Raw genomic sequence first — 12181 nt, 5'->3', positions numbered from 1 at the left:
CCAAACGTGCAGACATCTTGCTTCTTGTGCATATCACTTGGTATTTACCTGGCAGTGTCTCGCTGGAGGAAGCACTGTCTTTTACGAGAGAAAAATTAAATGGCACTTGCTGCGATCGAATACATGGCCTTTGTGTTCACACCACGACGCTCTAACCTACTCAGCTGACGACCTATGCAATGGGGCCACGTCAGCAGTCCAGTACCCGGTCCACCGGCTCATCCACCTTCGTTACTGCCCTGCCAGTCATTTAAACACGTATCTGTTTTCGTTGACTTTTGCTTTCTTGACGTTGGACCCAAAAAGCACAACACAAAGAAAACGTAAACGCCGTGAGAATAGCCAAGACTCAGCAAACGAAAGAATGTTCGGCTACCGGGAATCGAATCCGGGCCGCCTGGCTGAAAGCCATGTCTCCCAACAGCTTTCCATTCCTTCTGACCGCCGGGCAATCAGACTTGCAGGGCAAGCTCCGTAACCACTGCCGTCTCTAATAATATCTCTCGAACCTGTTTGCGCGTAATTGACTTGCTTTCCCGCACGAAGGAAATGGCCAGTTAAGGAATATTTAAAATTCATTGTCAGATGTGGGGTTCGAACCCACGCTCCCGTTCGGGAACCAGAGCTTAAATCTGGCGCCTTAGACCGCTCGGCCAATCTGACTTGTGAGCGCAAACGACCTGCTGCTGTCGTTCCTAGCAACATCTCCAGAGCCTTACTGCGAAATGTGCTTGTTTTTTCTTGTGTGAAGGAAATACGTTTTTTTAGAGTATTTTAGACGAGTTGTCAGATGTGAGGTTGCACCCCACCCTCACTTTCGGGAGCCAGAGCTTAAATATGGCGCCTGACACCGTTGTTTTCCGTCGCCTTCTGTCTTAAGTGGAACGAGCTGAACTCCAACTATCAATTTTTACATTGTCGCAGAGAAAACAACGAATGACAAGAAAAGGCCGTTCCCTAGCAACGGCTACGCTGTGCATTTCACCCTCAGGGGAAGCTAATGATATGCTCCAGGCGAGAATCAAACTAACCAACTTAACACTGTGATACGTACGCGCTTTCTACTTCTGTACTGGCACACATATGCTCAATCGTCTCTGGATCGTCAGTAAGTACGTCACATTACATATTTCTTTGATCACGCTGCTGTAAATTAAAGGGCAGTTTTTTCAATGGATGTCAGTTCTGCTTCTAGTTACGCTACATCGCCCTAGCAGCACCTACACACTGCGTTCAGATGTGCTCACCTCCGCCCTGGCGTAGAGCGCCTACAGCGTCATCGCCTTCGGCCTCTGGTGGCAGGAGGGTAGCCGACACATCGCGGCGTGAGTGAAACGCAGCGCAAGGCGGTGGTGGTGTAACGGTCAGCATGGTTGCTTCCCAAGCAGTTGATCCGGGTTCGACTCCCGGCCACCGCACGAAACGTAAATTTTTCTTCTAGGGATATTCCACGTAACGTAACGCGATCCTCGAACCTGAGAACTGTCGCGCTACGAATAGTTTTCCTTCGCCCCACGTCTCACTCCGTGTAGCCAGTGCGCTAGTCGCCGGATTTCGTTTCACAGCATCGTGTGTCTCCATGTGTCGACTTGTCTCGACTTTGCTCGGCTGACGCGAAAGCTGACGCTTGGAAACGGGCATATATGTAGAGGGCAGGCGCGAGAAACGACTGTGAGAGACCAAAAAACGACAAACACACGACAGAACCTTTCATTTTATTGTGGCCACAGATTCGCGCCTTAGTGTACCGAGAGGCAAGAGTGGCGTCAGCGTGCTGAACAGCATCATTAACGCTAAGCAGCAACGAAACCGAAGTAAAAAGGCAAAAGGAAAGAAGCCAAACGCAGGTCGAGCTCCCAGCTGGTCACCCACCCAACTACTAACCACACACAACGGTTCTTAACTCCAATGAACAGCCGAGAAGCGCTGCACTCAGCGTGCTACGGCCGCTAGCCACAACGCCAGCAAACGTGCAGACATCTTGCTTCTTGTGCATATCACTTGGTATTTACCTGGCAGTGTCTCGCTGGAGGAAGCACTGTCTTTTACGAGAGAAAAATTAAATGGCACTTGCTGCGATCGAATACATGGCCTTTGTGTTCACACCACGACGCTCTAACCTACTCAGCTGACGACCTATGCAATGGGGCCACGTCAGCAGTCCAGTACCCGGTCCACCGGCTCATCCACCTTCGTTACTGCCCTGCCAGTCATTTAAACACGTATCTGTTTTCGTTGACTTTTGCTTTCTTGACGTTGGACCCAAAAAGCACAACACAAAGAAAACGTAAACGCCGTGAGAATAGCCAAGACTCAGCAAACGAAAGAATGTTCGGCTACCGGGAATCGAATCCGGGCCGCCTGGCTGAAAGCCATGTCTCCCAACAGCTTTCCATTCCTTCTGACCGCCGGGCAATCAGACTTGCAGGGCAAGCTCCGTAACCACTGCCGTCTCTAATAATATCTCTCGAACCTGTTTGCGCGTAATTGACTTGCTTTCCCGCACGAAGGAAATGGCCAGTTAAGGAATATTTAAAATTCATTGTCAGATGTGGGGTTCGAACCCACGCTCCCGTTCGGGAACCAGAGCTTAAATCTGGCGCCTTAGACCGCTCGGCCAATCTGACTTGTGAGCGCAAACGACCTGCTGCTGTCGTTCCTAGCAACATCTCCAGAGCCTTACTGCGAAATGTGCTTGTTTTTTCTTGTGTGAAGGAAATACGTTTTTTTAGAGTATTTTAGACGAGTTGTCAGATGTGAGGTTGCACCCCACCCTCACTTTCGGGAGCCAGAGCTTAAATATGGCGCCTGACACCGTTGTTTTCCGTCGCCTTCTGTCTTAAGTGGAACGAGCTGAACTCCAACTATCAATTTTTACATTGTCGCAGAGAAAACAACGAATGACAAGAAAAGGCCGTTCCCTAGCAACGGCTACGCTGTGCATTTCACCCTCAGGGGAAGCTAATGATATGCTCCAGGCGAGAATCAAACTAACCAACTTAACACTGTGATACGTACGCGCTTTCTACTTCTGTACTGGCACACATATGCTCAATCGTCTCTGGATCGTCAGTAAGTACGTCACATTACATATTTCTTTGATCACGCTGCTGTAAATTAAAGGGCAGTTTTTTCAATGGATGTCAGTTCTGCTTCTAGTTACGCTACATCGCCCTAGCAGCACCTACACACTGCGTTCAGATGTGCTCACCTCCGCCCTGGCGTAGAGCGCCTACAGCGTCATCGCCTTCGGCCTCTGGTGGCAGGAGGGTAGCCGACACATCGCGGCGTGAGTGAAACGCAGCGCAAGGCGGTGGTGGTGTAACGGTCAGCATGGTTGCTTCCCAAGCAGTTGATCCGGGTTCGACTCCCGGCCACCGCACGAAACGTAAATTTTTCTTCTAGGGATATTCCACGTAACGTAACGCGATCCTCGAACCTGAGAACTGTCGCGCTACGAATAGTTTTCCTTCGCCCCACGTCTCACTCCGTGTAGCCAGTGCGCTAGTCGCCGGATTTCGTTTCACAGCATCGTGTGTCTCCATGTGTCGACTTGTCTCGACTTTGCTCGGCTGACGCGAAAGCTGACGCTTGGAAACGGGCATATATGTAGAGGGCAGGCGCGAGAAACGACTGTGAGAGACCAAAAAACGACAAACACACGACAGAACCTTTCATTTTATTGTGGCCACAGATTCGCGCCTTAGTGTACCGAGAGGCAAGAGTGGCGTCAGCGTGCTGAACAGCATCATTAACGCTAAGCAGCAACGAAACCGAAGTAAAAAGGCAAAAGGAAAGAAGCCAAACGCAGGTCGAGCTCCCAGCTGGTCACCCACCCAACTACTAACCACACACAACGGTTCTTAACTCCAATGAACAGCCGAGAACCGCTGCACTCAGCGTGCTACGGCCGCTAGCCACAACGCCAGCAAACGTGCAGACATCTTGCTTCTTGTGCATATCACTTGGTATTTACCTGGCAGTGTCTCGCTGGAGGAAGCACTGTCTTTTACGAGAGAAAAATTAAATGGCACTTGCTGCGATCGAATACATGGCCTTTGTGTTCACACCACGACGCTCTAACCTACTCAGCTGACGACCTATGCAATGGGGCCACGTCAGCAGTCCAGTACCCGGTCCACCGGCTCATCCACCTTCGTTACTGCCCTGCCAGTCATTTAAACACGTATCTGTTTTCGTTGACTTTTGCTTTCTTGACGTTGGACCCAAAAAGCACAACACAAAGAAAACGTAAACGCCGTGAGAATAGCCAAGACTCAGCAAACGACAGAATGTTCGGCTACCGGGAATCGAATCCGGGCCGCCTGGCTGAAAGCCATGTCTCCCAACAGCTTTCCATTCCTTCTGACCGCCGGGCAATCAGACTTGCAGGGCAAGCTCCGTAACCACTGCCGTCTCTAATAATATCTCTCGAACCTGTTTGCGCGTAATTGACTTGCTTTCCCGCACGAAGGAAATGGCCAGTTAAGGAATATTTAAAATTCATTGTCAGATGTGGGGTTCGAACCCACGCTCCCGTTCGGGAACCAGAGCTTAAATCTGGCGCCTTAGACCGCTCGGCCAATCTGACTTGTGAGCGCAAACGACCTGCTGCTGTCGTTCCTAGCAACATCTCCAGAGCCTTACTGCGAAATGTGCTTGTTTTTTCTTGTGTGAAGGAAATACGTTTTTTTAGAGTATTTTAGACGAGTTGTCAGATGTGAGGTTGCACCCCACCCTCACTTTCGGGAGCCAGAGCTTAAATATGGCGCCTGACACCGTTGTTTTCCGTCGCCTTCTGTCTTAAGTGGAACGAGCTGAACTCCAACTATCAATTTTTACATTGTCGCAGAGAAAACAACGAATGACAAGAAAAGGCCGTTCCCTAGCAACGGCTACGCTGTGCATTTCACCCTCAGGGGAAGCTAATGATATGCTCCAGGCGAGAATCAAACTAACCAACTTAACACTGTGATACGTACGCGCTTTCTACTTCTGTACTGGCACACATATGCTCAATCGTCTCTGGATCGTCAGTAAGTACGTCACATTACATATTTCTTTGATCACGCTGCTGTAAATTAAAGGGCAGTTTTTTCAATGGATGTCAGTTCTGCTTCTAGTTACGCTACATCGCCCTAGCAGCACCTACACACTGCGTTCAGATGTGCTCACCTCCGCCCTGGCGTAGAGCGCCTACAGCGTCATCGCCTTCGGCCTCTGGTGGCAGGAGGGTAGCCGACACATCGCGGCGTGAGTGAAACGCAGCGCAAGGCGGTGGTGGTGTAACGGTCAGCATGGTTGCTTCCCAAGCAGTTGATCCGGGTTCGACTCCCGGCCACCGCACGAAACGTAAATTTTTCTTCTAGGGATATTCCACGTAACGTAACGCGATCCTCGAACCTGAGAACTGTCGCGCTACGAATAGTTTTCCTTCGCCCCACGTCTCACTCCGTGTAGCCAGTGCGCTAGTCGCCGGATTTCGTTTCACAGCATCGTGTGTCTCCATGTGTCGACTTGTCTCGACTTTGCTCGGCTGACGCGAAAGCTGACGCTTGGAAACGGGCATATATGTAGAGGGCAGGCGCGAGAAACGACTGTGAGAGACCAAAAAACGACAAACACACGACAGAACCTTTCATTTTATTGTGGCCACAGATTCGCGCCTTAGTGTACCGAGAGGCAAGAGTGGCGTCAGCGTGCTGAACAGCATCATTAACGCTAAGCAGCAACGAAACCGAAGTAAAAAGGCAAAAGGAAAGAAGCCAAACGCAGGTCGAGCTCCCAGCTGGTCACCCACCCAACTACTAACCACACACAACGGTTCTTAACTCCAATGAACAGCCGAGAAGCGCTGCACTCAGCGTGCTACGGCCGCTAGCCACAACGCCACCAAACGTGCAGACATCTTGCTTCTTGTGCATATCACTTGGTATTTACCTGGCAGTGTCTCGCTGGAGGAAGCACTGTCTTTTACGAGAGAAAAATTAAATGGCACTTGCTGCGATCGAATACATGGCCTTTGTGTTCACACCACGACGCTCTAACCTACTCAGCTGACGACCTATGCAATGGGGCCACGTCAGCAGTCCAGTACCCGGTCCACCGGCTCATCCACCTTCGTTACTGCCCTGCCAGTCATTTAAACACGTATCTGTTTTCGTTGACTTTTGCTTTCTTGACGTTGGACCCAAAAAGCACAACACAAAGAAAACGTAAACGCCGTGAGAATAGCCAAGACTCAGCAAACGAAAGAATGTTCGGCTACCGGGAATCGAATCCGGGCCGCCTGGCTGAAAGCCATGTCTCCCAACAGCTTTCCATTCCTTCTGACCGCCGGGCAATCAGACTTGCAGGGCAAGCTCCGTAACCACTGCCGTCTCTAATAATATCTCTCGAACCTGTTTGCGCGTAATTGACTTGCTTTCCCGCACGAAGGAAATGGCCAGTTAAGGAATATTTAAAATTCATTGTCAGATGTGGGGTTCGAACCCACGCTCCCGTTCGGGAACCAGAGCTTAAATCTGGCGCCTTAGACCGCTCGGCCAATCTGACTTGTGAGCGCAAACGACCTGCTGCTGTCGTTCCTAGCAACATCTCCAGAGCCTTACTGCGAAATGTGCTTGTTTTTTCTTGTGTGAAGGAAATACGTTTTTTTAGAGTATTTTAGACGAGTTGTCAGATGTGAGGTTGCACCCCACCCTCACTTTCGGGAGCCAGAGCTTAAATATGGCGCCTGACACCGTTGTTTTCCGTCGCCTTCTGTCTTAAGTGGAACGAGCTGAACTCCAACTATCAATTTTTACATTGTCGCAGAGAAAACAACGAATGACAAGAAAAGGCCGTTCCCTAGCAACGGCTACGCTGTGCATTTCACCCTCAGGGGAAGCTAATGATATGCTCCAGGCGAGAATCAAACTAACCAACTTAACACTGTGATACGTACGCGCTTTCTACTTCTGTACTGGCACACATATGCTCAATCGTCTCTGGATCGTCAGTAAGTACGTCACATTACATATTTCTTTGATCACGCTGCTGTAAATTAAAGGGCAGTTTTTTCAATGGATGTCAGTTCTGCTTCTAGTTACGCTACATCGCCCTAGCAGCACCTACACACTGCGTTCAGATGTGCTCACCTCCGCCCTGGCGTAGAGCGCCTACAGCGTCATCGCCTTCGGCCTCTGGTGGCAGGAGGGTAGCCGACACATCGCGGCGTGAGTGAAACGCAGCGCAAGGCGGTGGTGGTGTAACGGTCAGCATGGTTGCTTCCCAAGCAGTTGATCCGGGTTCGACTCCCGGCCACCGCACGAAACGTAAATTTTTCTTCTAGGGATATTCCACGTAACGTAACGCGATCCTCGAACCTGAGAACTGTCGCGCTACGAATAGTTTTCCTTCGCCCCACGTCTCACTCCGTGTAGCCAGTGCGCTAGTCGCCGGATTTCGTTTCACAGCATCGTGTGTCTCCATGTGTCGACTTGTCTCGACTTTGCTCGGCTGACGCGAAAGCTGACGCTTGGAAACGGGCATATATGTAGAGGGCAGGCGCGAGAAACGACTGTGAGAGACCAAAAAACGACAAACACACGACAGAACCTTTCATTTTATTGTGGCCACAGATTCGCGCCTTAGTGTACCGAGAGGCAAGAGTGGCGTCAGCGTGCTGAACAGCATCATTAACGCTAAGCAGCAACGAAACCGAAGTAAAAAGGCAAAAGGAAAGAAGCCAAACGCAGGTCGAGCTCCCAGCTGGTCACCCACCCAACTACTAACCACACACAACGGTTCTTAACTCCAATGAACAGCCGAGAAGCGCTGCACTCAGCGTGCTACGGCCGCTAGCCACAACGCCACCAAACGTGCAGACATCTTGCTTCTTGTGCATATCACTTGGTATTTACCTGGCAGTGTCTCGCTGGAGGAAGCACTGTCTTTTACGAGAGAAAAATTAAATGGCACTTGCTGCGATCGAATACATGGCCTTTGTGTTCACACCACGACGCTCTAACCTACTCAGCTGACGACCTATGCAATGGGGCCACGTCAGCAGTCCAGTACCCGGTCCACCGGCTCATCCACCTTCGTTACTGCCCTGCCAGTCATTTAAACACGTATCTGTTTTCGTTGACTTTTGCTTTCTTGACGTTGGACCCAAAAAGCACAACACAAAGAAAACGTAAACGCCGTGAGAATAGCCAAGACTCAGCAAACGAAAGAATGTTCGGCTACCGGGAATCGAATCCGGGCCGCCTGGCTGAAAGCCATGTCTCCCAACAGCTTTCCATTCCTTCTGACCGCCGGGCAATCAGACTTGCAGGGCAAGCTCCGTAACCACTGCCGTCTCTAATAATATCTCTCGAACCTGTTTGCGCGTAATTGACTTGCTTTCCCGCACGAAGGAAATGGCCAGTTAAGGAATATTTAAAATTCATTGTCAGATGTGGGGTTCGAACCCACGCTCCCGTTCGGGAACCAGAGCTTAAATCTGGCGCCTTAGACCGCTCGGCCAATCTGACTTGTGAGCGCAAACGACCTGCTGCTGTCGTTCCTAGCAACATCTCCAGAGCCTTACTGCGAAATGTGCTTGTTTTTTCTTGTGTGAAGGAAATACGTTTTTTTAGAGTATTTTAGACGAGTTGTCAGATGTGAGGTTGCACCCCACCCTCACTTTCGGGAGCCAGAGCTTAAATATGGCGCCTGACACCGTTGTTTTCCGTCGCCTTCTGTCTTAAGTGGAACGAGCTGAACTCCAACTATCAATTTTTACATTGTCGCAGAGAAAACAACGAATGACAAGAAAAGGCCGTTCCCTAGCAACGGCTACGCTGTGCATTTCACCCTCAGGGGAAGCTAATGATATGCTCCAGGCGAGAATCAAACTAACCAACTTAACACTGTGATACGTACGCGCTTTCTACTTCTGTACTGGCACACATATGCTCAATCGTCTCTGGATCGTCAGTAAGTACGTCACATTACATATTTCTTTGATCACGCTGCTGTAAATTAAAGGGCAGTTTTTTCAATGGATGTCAGTTCTGCTTCTAGTTACGCTACATCGCCCTAGCAGCACCTACACACTGCGTTCAGATGTGCTCACCTCCGCCCTGGCGTAGAGCGCCTACAGCGTCATCGCCTTCGGCCTCTGGTGGCAGGAGGGTAGCCGACACATCGCGGCGTGAGTGAAACGCAGCGCAAGGCGGTGGTGGTGTAACGGTCAGCATGGTTGCTTCCCAAGCAGTTGATCCGGGTTCGACTCCCGGCCACCGCACGAAACGTAAATTTTTCTTCTAGGGATATTCCACGTAACGTAACGCGATCCTCGAACCTGAGAACTGTCGCGCTACGAATAGTTTTCCTTCGCCCCACGTCTCACTCCGTGTAGCCAGTGCGCTAGTCGCCGGATTTCGTTTCACAGCATCGTGTGTCTCCATGTGTCGACTTGTCTCGACTTTGCTCGGCTGACGCGAAAGCTGACGCTTGGAAACGGGCATATATGTAGAGGGCAGGCGCGAGAAACGACTGTGAGAGACCAAAAAACGACAAACACACGACAGAACCTTTCATTTTATTGTGGCCACAGATTCGCGCCTTAGTGTACCGAGAGGCAAGAGTGGCGTCAGCGTGCTGAACAGCATCATTAACGCTAAGCAGCAACGAAACCGAAGTAAAAAGGCAAAAGGAAAGAAGCCAAACGCAGGTCGAGCTCCCAGCTGGTCACCCACCCAACTACTAACCACACACAACGGTTCTTAACTCCAATGAACAGCCGAGAAGCGCTGCACTCAGCGTGCTACGGCCGCTAGCCACAACGCCACCAAACGTGCAGACATCTTGCTTCTTGTGCATATCACTTGGTATTTACCTGGCAGTGTCTCGCTGGAGGAAGCACTGTCTTTTACGAGAGAAAAATTAAATGGCACTTGCTGCGATCGAATACATGGCCTTTGTGTTCACACCACGACGCTCTAACCTACTCAGCTGACGACCTATGCAATGGGGCCACGTCAGCAGTCCAGTACCCGGTCCACCGGCTCATCCACCTTCGTTACTGCCCTGCCAGTCATTTAAACACGTATCTGTTTTCGTTGACTTTTGCTTTCTTGACGTTGGACCCAAAAAGCACAACACAAAGAAAACGTAAACGCCGTGAGAATAGCCAAGACTCAGCAAACGAAAGAATGTTCGGCTACCGGGAATCGAATCCGGGCCGCCTGGCTGAAAGCCATGTCTCCCAACAGCTTTCCATTCCTTCTGACCGCCGGGCAATCAGACTTGCAGGGCAAGCTCCGTAACCACTGCCGTCTCTAATAATATCTCTCGAACCTGTTTGCGCGTAATTGACTTGCTTTCCCGCACGAAGGAAATGGCCAGTTAAGGAATATTTAAAATTCATTGTCAGATGTGGGGTTCGAACCCACGCTCCCGTTCGGGAACCAGAGCTTAAATCTGGCGCCTTAGACCGCTCGGCCAATCTGACTTGTGAGCGCAAACGACCTGCTGCTGTCGTTCCTAGCAACATCTCCAGAGCCTTACTGCGAAATGTGCTTGTTTTTTCTTGTGTGAAGGAAATACGTTTTTTTAGAGTATTTTAGACGAGTTGTCAGATGTGAGGTTGCACCCCACCCTCACTTTCGGGAGCCAGAGCTTAAATATGGCGCCTGACACCGTTGTTTTCCGTCGCCTTCTGTCTTAAGTGGAACGAGCTGAACTCCAACTATCAATTTTTACATTGTCGCAGAGAAAACAACGAATGACAAGAAAAGGCCGTTCCCTAGCAACGGCTACGCTGTGCATTTCACCCTCAGGGGAAGCTAATGATATGCTCCAGGCGAGAATCAAACTAACCAACTTAACACTGTGATACGTACGCGCTTTCTACTTCTGTACTGGCACACATATGCTCAATCGTCTCTGGATCGTCAGTAAGTACGTCACATTACATATTTCTTTGATCACGCTGCTGTAAATTAAAGGGCAGTTTTTTCAATGGATGTCAGTTCTGCTTCTAGTTACGCTACATCGCCCTAGCAGCACCTACACACTGCGTTCAGATGTGCTCACCTCCGCCCTGGCGTAGAGCGCCTACAGCGTCATCGCCTTCGGCCTCTGGTGGCAGGAGGGTAGGCGACACATCGCGGCGTGAGTGAAACGCAGCGCAAGGCGGTGGTGGTGTAACGGTCAGCATGGTTGCTTCCCAAGCAGTTGATCCGGGTTCGACTCCCGGCCACCGCACGAAACGTAAATTTTTCTTCTAGGGATATTCCACGTAACGTAACGCGATCCTCGAACCTGAGAACTGTCGCGCTACGAATAGTTTTCCTTCGCCCCACGTCTCACTCCGTGTAGCCAGTGCGCTAGTCGCCGGATTTCGTTTCACAGCATCGTGTGTCTCCATGTGTCGACTTGTCTCGACTTTGCTCGGCTGACGCGAAAGCTGACGCTTGGAAACGGGCATATATGTAGAGGGCAGGCGCGAGAAACGACTGTGAGAGACCAAAAAACGACAAACACACGACAGAACCTTTCATTTTATTGTGGCCACAGATTCGCGCCTTAGTGTACCGAGAGGCAAGAGTGGCGTCAGCGTGCTGAACAGCATCATTAACGCTAAGCAGCAACGAAACCGAAGTAAAAAGGCAAAAGGAAAGAAGCCAAACGCAGGTCGAGCTCCCAGCTGGTCACCCACCCAACTACTAACCACACACAACGGTTCTTAACTCCAATGAACAGCCGAGAAGCGCTGCACTCAGCGTGCTACGGCCGCTAGCCACAACGCCAGCAAACGTGCAGACATCTTGCTTCTTGTGCATATCACTTGGTATTTACCTGGCAGTGTCTCGCTGGAGGAAGCACTGTCTTTTACGAGAGAAAAATTAAATGGCACTTGCTGCGATCGAATACATGGCCTTTGTGTTCACACCACGACGCTCTAACCTACTCAGCTGACGACCTATGCAATGGGGCCACGTCAGCAGTCCAGTACCCGGTCCACCGGCTCATCCACCTTCGTTACTGCCCTGCCAGTCATTTAAACACGTATCTGTTTTCGTTGACTTTTGCTTTCTTGACGTTGGACCCAAAAAGCACAACACAAAGAAAACGTAAACGCCGTGAGAATAGCCAAGACTCAGCAAACGAAAGAATGTTCGGCTACCGGGAATCGAATCCGGGCCGC

The 12181-nt window shown here is 50.4% G+C and overlaps 12 non-coding genes across 12 annotated transcripts; 6 read left to right on the top strand and 6 right to left on the bottom strand.

The window, feature by feature from the left end:
• Positions 1-579: 579 nt before the first annotated feature.
• On the bottom strand, positions 580-663 carry Trnal-uaa (transfer RNA leucine (anticodon UAA)). Its single transcript has one exon. It is a non-coding gene; the product is annotated as a tRNA-Leu (tRNA).
• A 683-nt stretch (positions 664-1346) lies between these two features.
• Trnag-ccc (transfer RNA glycine (anticodon CCC)) lies at positions 1347-1418 on the top strand. Its single transcript has one exon. It is a non-coding gene; the product is annotated as a tRNA-Gly (tRNA).
• A 1125-nt stretch (positions 1419-2543) lies between these two features.
• On the bottom strand, positions 2544-2627 carry Trnal-uaa (transfer RNA leucine (anticodon UAA)). Its single transcript has one exon. It is a non-coding gene; the product is annotated as a tRNA-Leu (tRNA).
• Positions 2628-3310: 683 nt separating this feature from the next.
• Positions 3311-3382, top strand: Trnag-ccc (transfer RNA glycine (anticodon CCC)). The gene has a single exon. It is a non-coding gene; the product is annotated as a tRNA-Gly (tRNA).
• A 1125-nt stretch (positions 3383-4507) lies between these two features.
• Positions 4508-4591, bottom strand: Trnal-uaa (transfer RNA leucine (anticodon UAA)). The gene has a single exon. It is a non-coding gene; the product is annotated as a tRNA-Leu (tRNA).
• A 683-nt stretch (positions 4592-5274) lies between these two features.
• Trnag-ccc (transfer RNA glycine (anticodon CCC)) lies at positions 5275-5346 on the top strand. Its single transcript has one exon. It is a non-coding gene; the product is annotated as a tRNA-Gly (tRNA).
• Positions 5347-6471: 1125 nt separating this feature from the next.
• Trnal-uaa (transfer RNA leucine (anticodon UAA)) lies at positions 6472-6555 on the bottom strand. The gene has a single exon. It is a non-coding gene; the product is annotated as a tRNA-Leu (tRNA).
• Positions 6556-7238: 683 nt separating this feature from the next.
• Positions 7239-7310, top strand: Trnag-ccc (transfer RNA glycine (anticodon CCC)). Its single transcript has one exon. It is a non-coding gene; the product is annotated as a tRNA-Gly (tRNA).
• A 1125-nt stretch (positions 7311-8435) lies between these two features.
• Positions 8436-8519, bottom strand: Trnal-uaa (transfer RNA leucine (anticodon UAA)). The gene has a single exon. It is a non-coding gene; the product is annotated as a tRNA-Leu (tRNA).
• A 683-nt stretch (positions 8520-9202) lies between these two features.
• On the top strand, positions 9203-9274 carry Trnag-ccc (transfer RNA glycine (anticodon CCC)). The gene has a single exon. It is a non-coding gene; the product is annotated as a tRNA-Gly (tRNA).
• A 1125-nt stretch (positions 9275-10399) lies between these two features.
• Positions 10400-10483, bottom strand: Trnal-uaa (transfer RNA leucine (anticodon UAA)). The gene has a single exon. It is a non-coding gene; the product is annotated as a tRNA-Leu (tRNA).
• Positions 10484-11166: 683 nt separating this feature from the next.
• On the top strand, positions 11167-11238 carry Trnag-ccc (transfer RNA glycine (anticodon CCC)). Its single transcript has one exon. It is a non-coding gene; the product is annotated as a tRNA-Gly (tRNA).
• Positions 11239-12181: the final 943 nt, after the last annotated feature.

The sequence above is a fragment of the Schistocerca nitens genome, unplaced genomic scaffold, assembly GCF_023898315.1.
Source record: "Schistocerca nitens isolate TAMUIC-IGC-003100 unplaced genomic scaffold, iqSchNite1.1 HiC_scaffold_13, whole genome shotgun sequence".
NCBI lineage: Eukaryota > Metazoa > Arthropoda > Insecta > Orthoptera > Acrididae > Schistocerca > Schistocerca nitens.
This window is presented reverse-complemented; position numbering and strand designations above follow the sequence as displayed.